We start from the raw sequence: 9,782 nt of genomic DNA on the forward strand, positions 1-9,782 counted from the left end.
CGCTGTGTGACTCTTATTTCCAAGACATTTCAAGATAAAGACCGCCTGATGCCGTTGCGCTCTGCTGCCAGCATAGTAATGAGGGGTGCGTGATTCCATCTGCGCAATTACAACGCTGGTGGCCTGAACAGGCAGGCTTCGGGCAGAGGTGGAGGACCCAGACGAGATTAAGGAGGCAGAAGCAGTGGAGGAACTTGGACAGACAGAGGATTGATGCCCAAGTCGTGGGGACGGCAAGACTTGTGCAGCAGGCCCTTCACCATCTGTCACCATAGTTACCTAGTGCCCAGTCAGCGACATGTAAAGTCCCTATCCATGCTTACTGGTCCAAGTATCGGTGGTGAAATGCACCCGTTCACACAGAGTTTCTCAAGGAAGCAGTGATGTTGTGTGCGACATGCTGGTGTAGCGCAGGCACACCTTTCTTAGAGAAGTAGTGGCGACTGGGCATTTGGTACTGGGGCACAGCGACAGACATAAGGTCTCGAAAATCTTGTGTGTCCACTAGGCGGAAAGGCAGCATTTCGGTAGCCAAGTGCTTACAGAGGGATAAAGTCAACCTCTTAGCTTTCTCATGGGTCGCAAGAAATGGCCTTTTATTTGTCCACATCTGAGGGACAGAGATCTGGCTGCTGCTTGTAGACGGTGTTGAGTAGGGTGTCCCTGGAAAAATGCAGGTTTGTGAGGAAAGTGCAGGCGTAGACATGATGTTGCCTTCATCCCACGTTGGTGCTATCAATGTCTGAGAGAGCTGTACACACGCACTTGTTTCCCCTTCAAAACCAACTGACGACCTACCAAACAAACCGCCTGTTGCGGTTACAGTGGTGGAAGGTGTGCGTGGAAAACCAGGTGTGACAGCTGTCCCCACAGTCCTAGAAGATGAAGAGCGCGCGGATGCACTGGAAGGGGCAGGCCGTGGATGGTCCACTCCGCTAGGCCGCATTGCAGCACAGTGAGCTTCCCACTGGGACATATGATATGATTTGGGCGATCCTTTGTAAGGTCAAAAAAGGACTAGGCAAGGCTTAGAGGACATGCGACCTGCTGAGCCACCCCGACTAGTGCTCAGAGGCAGAGTGGTGGCTGAGGATGCAGTTGTAGACGTGCTACCAGTGCTCCTCCTCTGTCCATGAAGGCGCAAGGTAACTTCGTCGTTAGTTGCATCCTCCTCCGCCGCCTCTGTTGACCTCCTCGAGTGCCTGACTGTGGGTTGACAGTAGGTGGGATCTAGAACTTCCTCATCAAGTGTTGTGTTTGCACTCCCCTCACCCTCAGACCGAGCCTCTTTCTGCCCTGACCGAATATTTAAGTGGTCATCCCAATCTGGTATCTGCGTCTCATCCTCATTGTCTATAACAACAGGTGTTACAGTTTGTGAATAAGGGTCAACATTATGCTCAGAAACGTGGTCATCACGGCCTGAATCTGAGTCACAAAGGTTCTGGGCATCACTGCAGAACATTTCCTGGTTTGTACTCACTGTAGCTTGGGAGCAGACCTCTGATTCCCAGGCTATAGTGTGACTGAAAAGCTCTGCAGACTCAGCCATCTCTGTTCCACCATACTGTGCAGGGCGGATGGAGACTTGAAAGCTGGGAGAAAGCAAGTGTGATTGGGATGACAACTCAGAGGACTAGTTTTTTTTGGATGCAGTAGTTGAGATGGAGGAGAGGGCAGTTGTTGGAGCACTTGAGATCCATTCAAGCATGTCGTCTTTTTGTGCATCATCTACCTTTTGTTCCAGTTGTTCTTGTCCGTAAAAAAGGGAGCACATAGGATTGTCCACGGAAAGTAGTAGACATCTTACTTTTGCTGGAAGATGGCCTATCTTCAGCAGATGTTAATGTAGCTTTGCCACCTTCCACCCGGACAAAAAATTGTTTTCCTTTTCCAACACGCCTGTTCCCCTTTCCACCAGCATCTGTCATTTTGCCACTCATTTTGATTGCGACAAGATTGTCCACTTAATATGTGGTAGTAAAAATTGAGAGGTGGTGTAGATTGCAGAGGTGGTCTAGCTTTATTGACAGCAGAAGAAACAATACTGACTATCCCTGACAATGCAACTATGGCCCTTAAACTGGCAGCACAGTTTGCAATTATAATATCTTAGTAAAAATGAGCAGGAGGGTGCAATGCAGAGGTGCTGGAAATTGCTTGGCACCAGTGGGACACTAATGAAGTCCAACAGCCACTTTTAGGATGCCACTAAGTTTCCTCAGGGTTTGCTATTATAATAGCTTAGTAAAAATGAGCTTGAGGGTGCAATGCAGAGGTGCTGGAAATTGCTTGGCACCAGTGGGACACTAATGGAGTCCAACAGCCACTTTTAGGATGCCACTAACTGGCAGCACTATTTCAAATTAAAATGGCTTTGCAAAAATTGGCAGGAGGGGAGAATGCAGAGGTGGTGGGACTTGCTTGGCACAAGTGGCACAATAATGGAGTCCAACAGCCACTTTTTGGATGCCACTAACTGGCAGCTCTCCTTTAAATTAAAATGGCTTTGCAAAAATGTGCAGGAGGGGAGAATGCAGAGGTGGTGGGACTTGCTTGGCACAAGTGGCACAATAATGGAGGACAGCAGCCACTATTTGGATGGCACTAACTGGCAGCACTTTGCAATTAAAATGGCTTTGCTAAAAAGGGCAGGAGGGTACAGTGGCCGGGTTGTGGGTCAGTGTAGAGGAAAGGAAGCCTCACTTTCTATCCCTCCTAATGGTGAAATGCAGCAAGGAAGTCCCTGAGCTTAGCTACACAGACTGTTATCTGTCGCTGTAAAAAGCGTTTCCACGGACCTGACCGTCACCTATGGCTCTGAGCCAGCTGTAATTAGCCCTTAAAAGGGCTGAAATAAAATTCTGCCGCTAATCTGTAGAACGCTGTGTGTATAGCGTACACAGCAGGAACGGCGACAGGAGCTGCGTGAGCGGTGACTGACACCCAGACACAGAAGGCAGATAATGGCGTGCTGGAAGAAAATGTCCGTTTTTTATAATGCAAGGACATGTGACATGGACAGCCTATGACACATGCCGTTGCTTCTCTGGCAAAAAGTCCACTTAGCCATGTGTGTGTCTGGGATTGGCTGACATGGCTGGCCCGCCCCACTACACGCGTGCTTAGGGAAGGAAGGAAAAAAAAAAAATGGCGATCACCATTATCCCAGCAGCAGTGATCTGAACGCGCAGCCCCCGCACAGTATACGCTGAAATTTCATAATAGTGTGAGTCACAGAGTGACTTACACTATTACAGTGAAAAGCCAGCTAGTAATTAGCTAGGCTTTTTGCTGATAGAACCGTTCTTGAACGTAACTCGAGCTAACGAACTTTTAGCAAAAAGCTCGAGTTCTAGTTCTATCTAGAACACCCCCCAAAATCACTTGAACCGCGAACTGGAGAACCACGCTCAACTCTACTCACCAGTTCTACAGGCAGCCGACTTCACGCGGCCGTTTGTAGTACAAACCGACGCCAACGACGCCTCGGTACGGTGTTCAACCAGGTGGACTCTGCGAGCCAAGAGCACACAGTCTTGTACCTTAGCAGGAAGCTGTTGCCAAGGGAAGTGGCCTACTCCACGATGGAAAAGAAATGCCTAGCCATAGTGTGGGCTCTGCAGTGACTGCAACCCTACCTATACGGGCGCCGCTTCATCGTGCAGACAGACCACAATCCCCTCAGCTGGTTACACACAGTCTCCGGGACGAATGGGAGGTTGTTGCGATGGAGCCTTGCACTCCAGCAGTAAAACTTCACCATTCGCCACAAGAAGGGTCGTGACCATGGTAACGGAGACAGGCTGTCTCGACAAGGAGAGGTCGCGGACGGGCGCACAGGGGAACACCGGAATGTGCTGCCCCCTAGCACCCTCTAAAGGAGGGAGGTGTGAGAAAATAGGGATTTCTTCTGATCTATTAAGCCATATTCCTATAGCCGCCATCTTGTCAAGGTATGACCATGGTATCTCGTTGTGTGTGACTGGGCCTTGAAGGCTAAGGAGGCTTAAATCAGGATGCTAATTAACTTGAGGAAATTGTCTGTTAGCAAGCAAATATAAAACCCAAGGTGTCAAAATCCAATTAGGATAGCTCTTGAACCAGCACACCCCCTGCGGAGTGAATTTCCCTACACAGGAGGTGAGAGGGGAGCTCCAGGTTTATAACCCAACTTCAAACGTCTCTGCTAGACGATTCGGAACCCTATGAAGAGTTTCGATATTGGGGGTACATCGCCCCCACATACAAGACAGGCATATTTTCATATACCTGAGGGCCAGACGCACGTAACACATATTTCGGCAAAACTGTATGATGTGCGTAGCCCTCCATAATTAATAACTGTACACAGGAAACCCGCAGGACTCTCATATTTCCTATCAAAACAGAGATCAATTCACAATGACAAAATTGAGGGTCATATTGTCCGTGTGAGTAGCTCAGGGGCCGAGTTATGCTGGGAAATATAACGTTAGATTATTCTCAGCCAGCAGCAGGGGGAGGGAATTCCCAGCCAGGATGATGTCACGAGGGGAGGCCGTATGAGCCCAAGACAGAACAGATAAAAGTAGGTGCAGGGATCTGCGCATTGTATTTCTTCTGGGGGGTCACGTGCTTCATTCATATAGTGGAGGATACCTGAAACATCCCTGGCTCCACACAGTACCCCCTGCATGGGCCAAACCCTCAACCCTAAGGTAATTGATACATCTGTACGCCTGCTTGTGATCCATAACTTACCTGTAAATGTACTCTGACCTATATATATATATGAAGAAAAAACAAAAAGCCAGCACCAAATGTGCACTACAGCACTAAACATTCCAAACTGTACTTATTATAAAAAAAATTTTGAGATTTTTGGCAAAAAATTGCAATTTCTTGAGCTGCTTCGCCACGTCACGGCAAATCTCATTTGAAGCAGTCCTACACTAAAATATTTTTATAAAATGTGCCATACGGCCTCACATATGAATAGTAGAACTGCTCTTAGCAGCACTCACCTGGTCTATTTCAATCCCGTACCCATGATTGAGTCATGGCTGTGGGCGGGACAGGTCCAAGCAAATGCTGAATGAAGTAAATAGCCTGTGGACAAAGCCTGATGACTTAATGTGAACAGTCACCAACCGCCAAAATCCAGACAGATGGAATACATCCCAAATTGGGGTGCATAGCAAGGTGGAGGTCAACCACCGACCAATTCAATGAAGAAAAAACAAAAAGCCAGCACCAAATGTGCACTACAGCACTAAACATTCCAAACTGTACTTATTATAAAAACATTTTTGAGATTTTTGGCAAAAAATTGCAATTTCTTGAGCTGCTTCGCCACGTCACGGCAAATCTCATTTGAAGCAGTCCTACACTAAAATATTTTTATAAAATGTGCCATACGGCCTCACATATGAATAGTAGAACTGCTCTTAGCAGCACTCACCTGGTCTATTTCAATCCCGTACCCATGATTGAGTCATGGCTGTGGGCGGGACAGGTCCAAGCAAATGCTGAATGAAGTAAATAGCCTGTGGACAAAGCCTGATGACTTAATGTGAACAGTCACCAACCGCCAAAATCCAGACAGATGGAATACATCCCAAATTGGGGTGCATAGCAAGGTGGAGGTCAACCACCGACCAATTCAATGAAGAAAAAACAAAAAGCCAGCACCAAATGTGCACTACAGCACTAAACATTCCAAACTGTACTTATTATAAAAACATTTTTGAGATTTTTGGCAAAAAATTGCAATTTCTTGAGCTGCTTCGCCACGTCACGGCAAATCTCATTTGAAGCAGTCCTACACTAAAATATTTTTATAAAATGTGCCATACGGCCTCACGTATGAATAGTAGAACTGCTCTTAGCAGCACTCACCTGGTCTATTTCAATCCCGTACCCATGATTGAGTCATGGCTGTGGGCGGGGCGGGACAGGTCCAAGCAAATGCTGCATGAAGTAAATAGCCTGTGGACAAAGCCTGATGACTTAATGTGAACAGTCACCAACCGCCAAAATCCAGACAGATGGAATACATCCCAAATTGGGGTGCATAGCAAGGTGGAGGTCAACCACCGACCAATTCAATGAAGAAAAAACAAAAAGCCAGCACCAAATGTGCACTACAGCACTAAACATTCCAAACTGTACTTATTATAAAAAAAATTTTGAGATTTTTGGCAAAAAATTGCAATTTCTTGAGCTGCTTCGCCACGTCACGGCAAATCTCATTTGAAGCAGTCCTACACTAAAATATTTTTATAAAATGTGCCATACGGCCTCACATATGAATAGTAGAACTGCTCTTAGCAGCACTCACCTGGTCTATTTCAATCCCGTACCCATGATTGAGTCATGGCTGTGGGCGGGACAGGTCCAAGCAAATGCTGCATGAAGTAAATAGCCTGTGGACAAAGCCTGATGACTTAATGTGAACAGTCACCAACCGCCAAAATCCAGACAGATGGAATACATCCCAAATTGGGGTGCATAGCAAGGTGGAGGTCAACCACCGACCAATTCAATGAAGAAAAAACAAAAAGCCAGCACCAAATGTGCACTACAGCACTAAACATTCCAAACTGTACTTATTATAAAAAAAAATTTGAGATTTTTGGCAAAAAATTGCAATTTCTTGAGCTGCTTCGCCACGTCACGGCAAATCTCATTTGAAGCAGTCCTACACTAAAATATTTTTATAAAATGTGCCATACGGCCTCACATATGAATAGTAGAACTGCTCTTAGCAGCACTCACCTGGTCTATTTCAATCCCGTACCCATGATTGAGTCATGGCTGTGGGCGGGAATGTTTAGTGCTGTAGTGCACATTTGGTGCTGGCTTTTTGTTTTTTCTTCATTGAATTGGTCGGTGGTTGACCTCCACCTTGCTATGCACCCCAATTTGGGATGTATTCCATCTGTCTGGATTTTGGCGGTTGGTGACTGTTCACATTAAGTCATCAGGCTTTGTCCACAGGCTATTTACTTCATGCAGCATTTGGTTGGACCTGTCCCGCCCACAGCCATGACTCAGTCATGGGTACGGGATTGAAATAGACCAGGTGAGTGCTGCTAAGAGCAGTTCTACTATTCATATGTGAGGCCGTATGGCACATTTTATAAAAATATTTTAGTCTAGGACTGCTTCAAATGAGATTTGCCGTGACGTGGCGAAGCAGCTCAAGAAATTGCAATTTTTTGCCAAAAATCTCAAAATTTTTTTATAATAAGTACAGTTTGGAATGTTTAGTGCTTTAGTGCACATTTGGTGCTGGCTTTTTGTTTTTTCTTCATTGAATTGGTCGGTGGTTGACCTCCACCTTGCTATGCACCCCAATTTGGGATGTATTCCATCTGTCTGGATTTTGGCGGTTGGTGACTGTTCACATTAAGTCATCAGGCTTTGTCCACAGGCTATTTACTTCATGCAGCATTTGCTTGGACCTGTCCCGCCCACAGCCATGACTCAGTCATGGGTACGGGATTGAAATAGACCAGGTGAGTGCTGCTAAGAGCAGTTCTACTATTCATATGTGAGGCCGTATGGCACATTTTATAAAAATATTTTAGTGTAGGACTGCTTCAAATGAGATTTGCCGTGACGTGGCGAAGCAGCTCAAGAAATTGCAATTTTTTGCCAAAAATCTCAAATTTTTTTTATAATAAGTACAGTTTGGAATGTTTAGTGCTGTAGTGCACATTTGGTGCTGGCTTTTTGTTTTTTCTTCATTGAATTGGTCGGTGGTTGACCTCCACCTTGCTATGCACCCCAATTTGGGATGTATTCCATCTGTCTGGATTTTGGCGGTTGGTGACTGTTCACATTAAGTCATCAGGCTTTGTCCACAGGCTATTTACTTCATGCAGCATTTGCTTGGACCTGTCCCGCCCACAGCCATGACTCAGTCATGGGTACGGGATTGAAATAGACCAGGTGAGTGCTGCTAAGAGCAGTTCTACTATTCATATGTGAGGCCGTATGGCACATTTTATAAAAATATTTTAGTGTAGGACTGCTTCAAATGAGATTTGCCGTGACGTGGCGAAGCAGCTCAAGAAATTGCAATTTTTTGCCAAAAATCTCAAAATTTTTTTTATAATAAGTACAGTTTGGAATGTTTAGTGCTGTAGTGCACATTTGGTGCTGGCTTTTTGTTTTTTCTTCATTGAATTGGTCGGTGGTTGACCTCCACCTTGCTATGCACCCCAATTTGGGATGTATTCCATCTGTCTGGATTTTGGCGGTTGGTGACTGTTCACATTAAGTCATCAGGCTTTGTCCACAGGCTATTTACTTCATGCAGCATTTGCTTGGACCTGTCCCGCCCACAGCCATGACTCAGTCATGGGTACGGGATTGAAATAGACCAGGTGAGTGCTGCTAAGAGCAGTTCTACTATTCATATGTGAGGCCGTATGGCACATTTTATAAAAATATTTTAGTGTAGGACTGCTTCAAATGAGATTTGCCGTGACGTGGCGAAGCAGCTCAAGAAATTGCAATTTTTTGCCAAAAATCTCAAAATTTTTTTTATAATAAGTACAGTTTGGATTGTTTAGTGCTGTAGTGCACATTTGGTGCTGGCTTTTTGTTTTTTCTTCATTGAATTGGTCGGTGGTTGACCTCCACCTTGCTATGCACCCCAATTTGGGATGTATTCCATCTGTCTGGATTTTGGCGGTTGGTGACTGTTCACATTAAGTCATCAGGCTTTGTCCACAGGCTATTTACTTCATGCAGCATTTGCTTGGACCTGTCCCGCCCACAGCCATGACTCAGTCATGGGTACGGGATTGAAATAGACCAGGTGAGTGCTGCTAAGAGCAGTTCTACTATTCATATGTGAGGCCGTATGGCACATTTTATAAAAATATTTTAGTGTAGGACTGCTTCAAATGAGATTTGCCGTGAGGTGGCGAAGCAGCTCAAGAAATTGCAATTTTTTGCCAAAAATCTCAAAAATTATTTTATAATAAGTACAGTTTGGAATGTTTAGTGCTGTAGTGCACATTTGGTGCTGGCTTTTTGTTTCTTCTTCATTGAATTGGTCGGTGGTTGACCTCCACCTTGCTATGCACCCCAATTTGGGATGTATTCCATCTGTCTGGATTTTGGCGGTTGGTGACTGTTCACATTAAGTCATCAGGCTTTGTCCACAGGCTATTTACTTCATGCAGCATTTGCTTGGACCTGTCCCGCCCACAGCCATGACTCGGTCATGGGTACGGGATTGAAATAGACCAGGTGAGTGCTGCTAAGAGCAGTTCTACTATTCATATGTGAGGCCGTATGGCACATTTTATAAAAATATTTTAGTGTAGGACTGCTTCAAATGAGATTTGCCGTGACGTGGCGAAGCAGCTCAAGAAATTGCAATTTTTTGCCAAAAATCTCAAAAATGTTTTTATAATAAGTACAGTTTGGAATGTTTAGTGCTGTAGTGCACATTTGGTGCTGGCTTTTTGTTTTTTCTTCATTGAATTGGTCGGTGGTTGACCTCCACCTTGCTATGCACCCCAATTTGGGATGTATTCCTTCTGTCTGGATTTTGGCGGTTGGTGACTGTTCACATTAAGTCATCAGGCTTTGTCCACAGGCTATTTACTTCATGCAGCATTTGCTTGGACCTGTCCCGCCCACAGCCATGACTCAGTCATGGGTACGGGATTGAAATAGACCAGGTGAGTGCTGCTAAGAGCAGTTCTACTACTCATATGTGAGGCCGTATGGCACATTTTATAAAAATATTTTAGTGTAGGACTGCTTCAAATGAGATT

This window comes from Anomaloglossus baeobatrachus, chromosome 10 (genome assembly GCF_048569485.1).
Source record: "Anomaloglossus baeobatrachus isolate aAnoBae1 chromosome 10, aAnoBae1.hap1, whole genome shotgun sequence".
NCBI classification, from domain to species: Eukaryota; Metazoa; Chordata; class Amphibia; order Anura; family Aromobatidae; genus Anomaloglossus; species Anomaloglossus baeobatrachus.